The sequence below is a fragment of the Lissotriton helveticus genome, chromosome 1_1, assembly GCF_964261635.1.
Source record: "Lissotriton helveticus chromosome 1_1, aLisHel1.1, whole genome shotgun sequence".
Lineage (NCBI taxonomy): Eukaryota > Metazoa > Chordata > Amphibia > Caudata > Salamandridae > Lissotriton > Lissotriton helveticus.
The window spans coordinates 1191820076-1191830847 of NC_136057.1; positions in this window are offsets into that span (position 1 = coordinate 1191820076).

Sequence of the window (10772 nt, forward strand, 5' to 3'; positions counted from 1 at the left end):
CGATCACTCAGAGTCCCTGTATTTGTTTTATTTTCTGGTACTTTGGGACTCTTGTGTGACTCCTGCAGCACTAACCATCCAGATATACCAAACATTTGAATAAGTTTATGGCCACCTGAGCACCTATTTAAATGCTAAATTCTCAAAAGCAGCTGAGTGAATTTACAGCAAATAATGAAAAACACACTTCCTGACTAAAATGCTAACATTTTGCCTAATTTGGTGTAATTCTGTTTTTCCATAGTCTCTTGTAAAAGTTCCTATGGGGGTTTACATGGTAAATCTGTGATCTGGCACTCCCCTTTTTCTTGGTCCCCACTTGATGGATCACCTCAAAATTTAAAAGAAAGGAGCAGATATGAATCACCCTGTCTTATTTTGGAAAGTTTTTTGAAGATTAGTCAAACTGTGTCAAAGTTGTTAGCGAAAAAAAAGCATTCTCTCTATGGAAACTCTGACCTGACTATACTGTGTAGGATATACATATATATTACCTACTGGTGGTCGCCAGTAGGTAGTTATATTTAGGACCTAGTTTCTATATGAAAAGCGTTTTTTGGCTTGACTATCTCTTAGAAGCCGTTCAACGAATCTTCACAAAATTTGCAAAAAAAAGTGCCCTGCTGTGTCTTAATGTGCACAGTAAGTTTTGGGTGATCCTTCAAGCAGGGGCCGTGAAAAAGGGGTGTAAAAAGTGGGTTTCCCATGTTATTTCCCATAGAGCTCAAAGTGCTGGACAGAATTACACCAAATGGGGCAGAAAGCTAGCTCTTGTTCCAGAAAGAGCCCTTTTTGTTATTTGTTGTAAATCCGTTCAGTAGTTTTCGAGATATTAATGGGAAAACAAATTTGTATATCCAGAGGCATGCACCCTTCACAAATCTGACCGATCTCGTGCAGAGATCTGATTGGCTGCCAACACTTCAATCAGGAAGTATTGCAGCTATTTTGATTAAAAAAACATAAAAATAAAATAAAGAAAAGTGGGCATGGTAGGAATATCGTAACCCATTGCCCTGGTGCTTTCAAAAAGCATTTGTTTCTAAATTGCTACAAAATTGTGGGGATCTGCCAATTTGAATAAAAAATGTTAGAAAAGAAGCGTGATCTCTCATCCTTCTATAAAACTCAACCCCATGGAGGGCAAGGTCCCAGAATCATATTTAAATATAAATAGTGATGAGGGGGCTCCTGCAGCCACCCTACCCAAGGTCAGTTTGAGCCCGAAGGCAGGCCAAATTAAGTGTTAATTAGAGAGGGCCGCATAGCCCCCTCCTAAGAGCCCTGGGGACCACCACCTATTACAAATATTTGAAAGGGGCCCCACTTATCCCACTACATTCTTGTGGAGCGCTTCGGGGACCACCACCTCCACAGGGCCAGAAAAACACTTTGAAGGGTAGGGTGCTGTGTGGCCCCTCTCCCAGGCTAGATTTGGCCACGGGGACCAACCACCTCCGCAGGGCATACAAAATTGTGTTAAGGGAGGAGGGTCTATTTCGTCCCCGGGGACCCCCACCTCCCTGAGGCAGGCCCTATGGAACAAAGGAGTTGGGCCACAAACCCCCACCTCCTGGAACAATTAATGGCACTGGGGACTGCCACTCCCCAGGATTGACTCCTGCTGGCTCCTGAGGTGCCCACCCTGGGGAGATAACAGTTTGCTTTTGGTTGGTGAAAACTTTGATAGCTCCCGTCAAGCAAGAGCAAACATTTACTCCACTCCCAGCGGGAGGGAACAGGAATACTTCTCCCGCTCGCAGGGGCAGAGTTTTCATCTTTTTCCCAGCTGCTGTCAAGTGGGCAAGGAAACAGATGAACAGATTGCTGCTGCACACAGGGATCTGCATATTTAGCAGCTCCCTGCGTGCTGGAGCAATACCGACTTATGCTGAGGCGAGGTGCCAGTTTGGGCCGCAGGAGTAGTGGGATAGCATTTACAAATCCAAACATAGCAGGTCCCCAGTTGAAGCTCAATCTTTGTAAAGGACAAATGATCCTGACTCCCTGGGCTTGGCAAAGACAAAGCTAGTATGTTCTCTCATCAATTACACTGTGAAAAATTATCTGAAAATCTTGGTACAGGTTTAATGCATTGTTGATCTATTTTAGGCAATCTGTAGTGACTGTAAGAAGTGGGTCCTTTCTTGGCCTCTCCTGGTGAGAGTAGAGTCCATAGTTTTCCCTTTGCATTCATAGGAGAATGCAAATGTGCAAATCACTTGGAAGCTGTGCCTGTTTGGCCCCGCCCACCTTAGTAGTATGTAAAGGTCTTCTCGCCTTTTGCCAGGATGATGGACAGCTTAAGAAGAGGCACCCCTCTGATTTTGGTGACGTGTTCTTGATGCCTAGTAATATAGCGACATCTCCGTCAAACAAAGAAGCACTTGCTTCATGGACCTAAACAGCCACTCGCATGTTCATTCACTGACCCATACAGCCAGTCACACATCCACAAAACCACTCACACACCCATATCGCCACTCACACACCCCCTCACAGGCCCATACAGCTTTAGTATAGTTACCTGAGCTAAATATAAGTTATGCCACATAATGCATTTATTACTACCCATAATACATCACTCATGAGATTGTCAGTGACATCACTGATTACATCATTGATGATATCTCAAATGACATCACTGATTATATATCATATGACATCACTGATGATGTCATCCGCAGAACAACTTAAACACCCACTCACACACCCGCAAAACCTCTAATACACCCACACAACCACTCACATACGGATTCACAGACCCATACAACCATTCACACTTCCACTCACTCATCCACTCAGACATCCACAAACCTACTCACTCACCAATATACCATTCACACAGCCCCTCACTCACCAATGCAGCTTCCAACAGAGCTCCTCAGTCACTCATACAGCCACTCACACGCCCATTCACTCACCCATACAACCACTTACTTACCCATTCACACATCCATACAACCACTTAAATGCCCATGTACTCCCCATTATAGCCACTCACATAGACACTAACTGTTCAATACAGCCACTCACACCCTACTCACTCACCAATACAGCTACCCACACAGCCACTCACTCACCCATAGACCTATTCACACGCCCACTTATTCACCCATACAGCCAATCACACACCCACTCACATACCCATACAGCCACTCACACACCCAGTTATAGATTCATACATCCACTCATGCATCCACTCACATATCCATACAGCCACTCACACACCCACTGACAGGCACACACAACCACTCAAATACCCATTCACCAAACCATACAACCACACACATACCCACTCACCTACCCATACAACCATTCACTTACCCACTCAATCACCAATACAGCTACCTACATAGCCATTCACTCACCATACAGCTTCTCACACACCCACTTATTTACCCATGCAGTCAGTCACACACCAATACAGCCACACACACCCACTGACACATGTATACACACAGTCACACAGCCACTCGAATAATATATGTTAAAAAATGGAATCACTCAATAGTAGTACACAAAGTATAGTCATTTAACGTATGCTGTAGCTTAGTATACAGCTTTAAGCCTGAGAAAGATTCATAAAATACTTGAACTCAGTGGATAATGTCATCAGTGATGTAATTTGAGATGTCAACAATGATGTCATCAGTGATGTCACTGACAATGCCATGAGTGATGTACTATGTTAGGTCATGAGCAGTGCATTGCGGGGGCATACATTATACTTAGCTCAAGTAAATATAGCTGCTGAATTTTACCGGTTTTCTATGAGTGATATCTGAGCCTAACAATAAGAAATTCAGCTGTTAGAGTTATTCAAGTAACTATGACTGGTGGCCTAAGGCAGCTATAACTCACCCCTTGCCACGCACAGTTTTCTCATCAATAATTGTGCTGCAAATGTTACAGTGATTTTATTAATGATGTCATAGAAGAAGTCATGAGTTATGTAATATCTGGGGTAATTGGCAGTGGATGGTGAGGGAGCAAGTTATAGTTACTTTAGGGCATAAGTTATAGTTACTTGAAATAACTCTAACTATAACAGCTGAATTTCTATGATTTTGTACGTGTAAAATCTAAGCCTAACTATAAAGTCCCTGTAACCTTTGTTTTTAGTGAATTTCTAAGGTTTCCTTTTATTCTATTTACTAATTATAACTTCCCTGTATCGTTTGTTTTTTTTCAGTAAATTTCTAGGACTTTTTAATAATAAGTAAGATGCCCATCACAATGCACAGTGGGTGCGTGTTGGATGAAGGGCCTGTCTTGGCATTGCGCTTCCTCCACCCAAGCTTGCTGCTCCTGCCCCTTCCTCCTTTCCATCCATTGTCTAAGTCCATTGACCTGTGTGGCCGTTAATCTGCCACTGCCCTTCCTACTTGCCCTGAACAGTTAGCTTGCTGCACCATCCATCTACTCCCCCTACCCTCTGCTGTCCAAGTCCGATCGCCAGCCCCCTTCCTCCTGCCCTGCATGGTCCGATGTGCTGCCAATGCCCTCCATTTAACTTGCTCTCCGTGCCCACTCTTTATTCTCTCCGTTGCCCAATTCTTTGCCCCTTCATTGCCCTCCTACTTAGCATCTTTGCTTAGCTTGCTTCCCCTACCATCCTGCTCTTCTATGTTTATGCTATATAAGTAACAAGAAAATAACCAGATAGGTTGTTCAACAATTATTTAACAATACCTAGACAATAAATTCAAATTATGAATGATTTATTTCACAGTAATTTTCAATTTCAGAACATTTTACATGAAAACATTTCGTCATGTCCTCCACAGAGACACAAATTACAATGTGAAACATTTACCAACAAAGTGTCTGTGAATAATAACGCAAATTTGTGGCTCAGAGTTGAAGCTAGAACACCTGTGGGCACTGTTGGGAAAAAATGTTTAATTTCCCACTGGTGAATTGACCCCATCCAACACGAAGCTGCCTTAAGCTCAGTAAACAGGCAGGACTTCTTGAATTGGGTTATGTCCGCCTGTTCTTTTATATGTTATATAAGGACTGGTGCCTCCTAATGATTTTTCAAGGCAATTGATACTTTGAATAGTGTATATGTCTTGTACATGTCTTTATTAATTATTTTACATTATTATTCGCAGACACTTAATCTCCATGGTGTGTTGTGCTTTCAGTGTCCAACCCACCTGCCCTCCATGGTTAGCTTGCTATTCATGCCTTGCCCCATTCCCCACCTGCCCTCCATTTTCAATGTGGAAGCCACTATCCTCTTCCTCCTGCCTTCTCTGGTCCATTGTCATGCCCCTGCCCCCTCCCTCCTGTAGTCCATTGTCCGTTATGCTGCAACTGTCCCTCATGTGTGTCTGGTATGGTCAGCTTTCCACCCTTGCCTCTTTTCCACACTGCTCTCTGTTGTCCATGTGCATGGCCCAGTCCCCTCCCTATTTCTTCCCTGATGTTTGTGCTGCACTGCTGTTCGGCTTGCCCTATGTGGTGTATTGTGGTGCTGCAACCCCTGACAACTGCCCTGTAAAGTCAGTTTGGTGCCCCCTGCCCATCTCCCTTCTGCCCTCTGATATCTGCGTCCATGTCCCTACCTGATTCCTCCTGCGCTCCATGATCCAATGTCTCATATGTGACAACATTTTGAACTTCGTAAGAGGGAGAGTTTGAAATAAAACTTGGGATTTGTTTTTTTCCATTGACTTACATTGAAAAAAGGAGGTTTTAGGCAGATAAAATAAAGACCATGTGGGCTTAAAAACATCAGAAGTTTCCTGTCTGAATCGGGTGGGTTGGCATACATGGTTGTACTGCCACTGCCTCTTCCTTCTGTCCTCAATGTCTGTTATATTGCCACGACCTCTCTTGCCTGTCCTGCCTGGTTGGTTTGTTTTCACTTCCCCTTTCTCCTCTGCCCCCGTGGTCCATTGTGCTGCACCTCTCGCCTTCCCTACCAGCAAGTATTCAAGATCGTGCCCTTGACCCCTGCCTCCCCACAGTATTCTAGTGAACAACTAGATTGCTAACATCTATATTTATTACAAAAGTGTGGAATGCCTGTCGTCATCTTGATGTAAGCAGACCTGTAATACCTAAACCATTTCCTTTACAAATGATAAAAATTGGAGTGTCTTAGTCCCATAATAATTATGGTTAGTGATCTAAAAAACAGAAGTGAGGACTTATTTTCTAAGTTCTCACAAAGTGACAAAGCACTTTTAATTTATTTGCCAACTCTAGGTTTTTTGATCCGGTTGACCACTTGATTATACATTACACAGAGGATGTGGTGTTATCCCCAGAGCTGCAGACTTTGCAACTGGGGAACCAGGTTCAAGTTTCAGCATCAGCTCAACATCCTTTGATTCTAGGCACATCACTTAATCTCCCCATGTCTAAAACTAAAATGATTGTGTCATTGTGTAATGTAGCTGATGCTCATCTAAAGCACTCCAATACCTTCGGGTCAAGTCTGCGCTATGTAAAGCAGCAAAAAATAAAACAATTATTTAGTATTTTGCACACTTGGGTCATTGGGTATACTTGGTGCAACATTTGAGTGATATGTGCTACATTTCGGCTCTTTTTTCTTTGGAGGCGATCTTGGGAGAGTTATGTGTTCTGAATCTCCCTAATTTCCTCATTTACTACAGTATCCTCTGAAGAAAATGGTTTCAGTTTTCCACTTCGATTTCATCAAGATGGCTTTCACATGTGCCACACTTTTGGCCTAAATTTTGAATTTTAACACTCTAGTTGCTTATTAGAGCACTGTAGTAAAGATGACGTTAACCGGCAGTCTGCTGCTGGTGTTTCAGTCTGTATGTCAGAATTTTTTATGAAATAGAAGAGGAAGATATTTGAGAACTCACTTAAAACGTGTCCTAATTTTTCTTTCTACAGCACTAACCATAATTTCTATGACAAAATTAACCTCCTTACTTTGTTCCTTTCTAAATTACATATTTTTAAGTTTTACCATTTTTATTCAATCAAGATGGCTTTAGGTGTGCCATACTTTTCTCATAAGTAAGACTGTTAAAACTCTGGTTGTTCTTTAGATCAGTCAGGTAGGATGCAGTAGAACACAAGGGAATCAACTGACAGGCTGCATGGAAGTACGTGTTTTTCTGAGAATGTCAGACTTCATTCTCATATGGCTGTGAAAGATAGTGTGAATTTGCAGAAAATATGTTCTCATTTTAGCTTCTGGAGCCCTTTTCATAACCTCAATGGGAAAAACATGATAAAACAGTCTTCTCTCAAACATGAATCATGACATCCCAGCAGAAGGCATTTTTTCAAGGTTTTGAATTTGAATTCACCAAAATTCCTAAAATTCCTAAAATTAACAATAACAAATGATTTATATTGCAACTGAAATCTGTTATCACCTTTATAGGTTTTTTTTATGACCCTTGATGCAGCATGATTTAATAAATCATAATACAAGACATGTTTATACACAGAAGACACAAAAGGTTGAAAATACATGTCGCACACGTTAGACACATTGACACATAAAAAATGAAGACAAGCATAGAAGCATCATACAGGCGTGCTTTAAAACATGAGATAAAGTAAACACACTTACAAGACAAAAGTAATGCATATAAAAGAGCTGTGAAAAGGAATGTATTTTTAATGCATATGTTGCTTATTGACATATACTAATTAAAATTGAGATGCTATGTGAAGTAGCCTAGTAGTTTTCATGCTTTTTGGATGAGAATGTACCAGTTAAAAAAGTTGGTGCAAACATGTGTAGCAATGGAGTACAAGCTTGATGTTTCCTACTTTGACAATAGAGACTCTATAGTTTCTGAAATATTAAAAATGAATTTTGTAGTATGAAATATGAAAAACATGTATTTATATGAATATTGTAACATTTTGTGGTAGTAGGGCATTTCTGAAGTTAGCTATTCCCATGTTTTATATATATATATATATATATATATATATATATATATATATATATATATATATATATATATATATATGCAACAACTCCAAAGTTCGACTCGCGCTGCCTTGATGATAAGCGCCGCTCGCCGCAATCTGGACACGGACCCAAAGTAAGTGCTTTAAGGATGTTTTATTTTTCCCTTATGCCAAGACGCTTTTCGCAGCCAATATATGATTCAAAAAGTGCCCTTGCGCACAGGAGCTCACTCGACTTCTCTCAGCTTAACAGCTTTCACACAAAAGCCCGCTTTTCTGCGCATCATTATTTAATATTCGCCGACGTGTTTCAGGGCAACAGCCCCTTCTTCTTGGGCTCAAAAGGAATCTTGATGACTGCATTGCTGTTGTATCCGGTAAACATTTTATTTCCGGTATTTAAACACAATTTATATTTGTGCAAGCCCCCAGTGGCCATTTGCATAGTGCACAGCATGATGGGACACGAAGTCCTGCAGCGTTCACAATCAGTCTTTGGTAAGTTCAAGAAACGCGTTGGCGATAATTAAATAATGATGCGCAGAAAAGCGGGCTGTTCTGTGAAAGCTGTTAAGCTGAGATAAGTCGAGTGAGCTCCTGTGCACATCGGCACTTTCGGAATCTTAGATATATATATATCTGTATGCCATAATCAGTCAGGTGACCTGGACCGTTATAAATTTGAAGGCACAGAGACTACTGGTGTGATTCCTGCCCGTGATCAAGGCCAAAAGGTGCCGAAACTAGTTGGGACATTAAGGAATGCTGTGCTGTGCGCCCGATTAAAAGGCTCTGTGTGCATTGAAGTGGGCCTCTTGTGTGGTGCTTCTTTTGATGAAATTGCCGGGTCTCTCCGTGCCCGGTTTGAAGAGGCCGCCCTGAAGGGTCGCGGGCTCCCCAATCGGAGGTGTTTTTCCTGGATGTTAATGAGGGAGCATGACCCACACGCTGCCGCCAGACCTACGAAGGAAATGCCAATTAGGTTAAAATGACGGCAGTGTTGGAAGGGATTTGGTCGGGGATGACTCCCCTTCCAATCGTTCAGTCCACAGCAGCATGAAAATCGAGCAAGGTGTTTATTTCAGCATTGCGCTTTTGACAAGGAATCCTGCCTGATTACCACTGGGACTTTATTGATTGTCACCATCATGAATGTACAAGGGTGCTGAACAGCGTATCCTGCTGACAGACATTACGAGGTATTTGCCATCACTTACCCTAATGGAATGGTGCATTCTGGAAGCTGTATGCCATAATCAGTCAGGTGACCTGGACTGTTATAAATTTGAAGGCACAGAGACTACTGGTGTGATTCCTGCCCGTGATCAAGGCCAAAAGGTGCAGAAACTAGTTGAGACATTAAGGAATGCTGTGCTGTGCGCCCGATTAAAAGGCTCTGTGTGCACTGAAGTGGGCCTCTTGTGTGGTGCTTCTTTTGATGGAATTGCCGGGTCTCTCCGTGCCCGGTTTGAAGAGGCCGCCCTGAAGGGTCGGGGGCTCCCCAATTGGAGGTGTTTTTCCTGGATATATATATATATATAACCTACAGGTGGTCGTCAGTAGGTAGTTACAGTTATGACCAAGTTTCGTAGGAAAAAAGTTTTTTCTTGCCAGTACTTTGGCACCGTTTGATGAATCTCCACAAACTTTTCCCCAAACTTCTCCTTTTTGTTTCAGCTGCTGTGTTTGAATTTTCAAGGTGATTCGTCAAGCTTGGGCCAAGAAAAAAGAGGGCTCCCAAAGCGTGTTTTTCCCATATTAAGTCTATAAGGATTTTTACTTTTTTGAACACATCTTCAGCCCGAACTGCTGAATGGAATGACACCTCATTTGTCAGAAAGCTAGATTTTAGTCCTGAAAGTGTGCTTTTGTGATTTGGTGTATATCCGTTTTGTAGTTTTTGAGATATCTAACTTCAAATAATATCAATATCTGGGTACACAAGTTCTTGCAATGGACTAATGGACTAATGGATCCTGCTAAAATTTGATTGACTGCCAACACTTCAACCAGGAACTGTTGGCAGCCATCTTGGAACTTGGCTTGAAGCAGAACCGCCACTTCCCCAGGGCACATACATTCATTAATTTAAAAAACAATGCAGGGTGGCCCTAAGTCTTCCCTGCAGCCCTGTGGTCTGCCACCTCCCTGGGGCTTTGAGAATATGCAGGGGAGCTACGCGACTCCCCCGCTGCCCTGGGGAACAGCACCTCCCTTGGGTTAAAATAATTATTATTTGTGTGAGGATCTCTGGCCCCCCATGCAGCACGGGGGACTGCCATCTCTCTGGGGCACAAATACAATAATGAAGGGTGTCTGTTGTGGCCTCCCGCCTTGGGGTCCACCACCTGCGAAGGACCTAGTTAACAAAGGATCGGGGCCCATGGCTCCCCTCATGGGGCCCTATATGGCCCTGAGGATCGCCACTCCTCAGGGCCGGCTCCAACAATGTCCCGGATTGCCCACCCCGGGACATTGCAGTTTGCTATGGCTTGGCAGGAGCATCACTCAGCTTTGCTTTTTTAGATTAAATAAAAAAATGTTTAAAGGTGCAGGCCCAGGGATAATGGGTCCCCTGGGCTGAAATTGGCCTGGAATGGGGGCCTGGCAGTCCCCCTCCATTTTTATAATGACATTTATTTTTAAAGGGGCAGACCCTGGGGGATGGGGTCCACTGGGCCCAAAACGGTTCAGGGAAGAGGGGCCATGTGGCTCCCTTTCCTACAAAATAGAGGAGAAGATAAAAAGAAAGATAGCAACTTGTCAGAGGCCCCGCCCCTTTCTCCACCACTCTGAAAAATGCACCTCCTGGCTTGCTGCTGGTTGGGGATGAAGTCCCCTTGGCT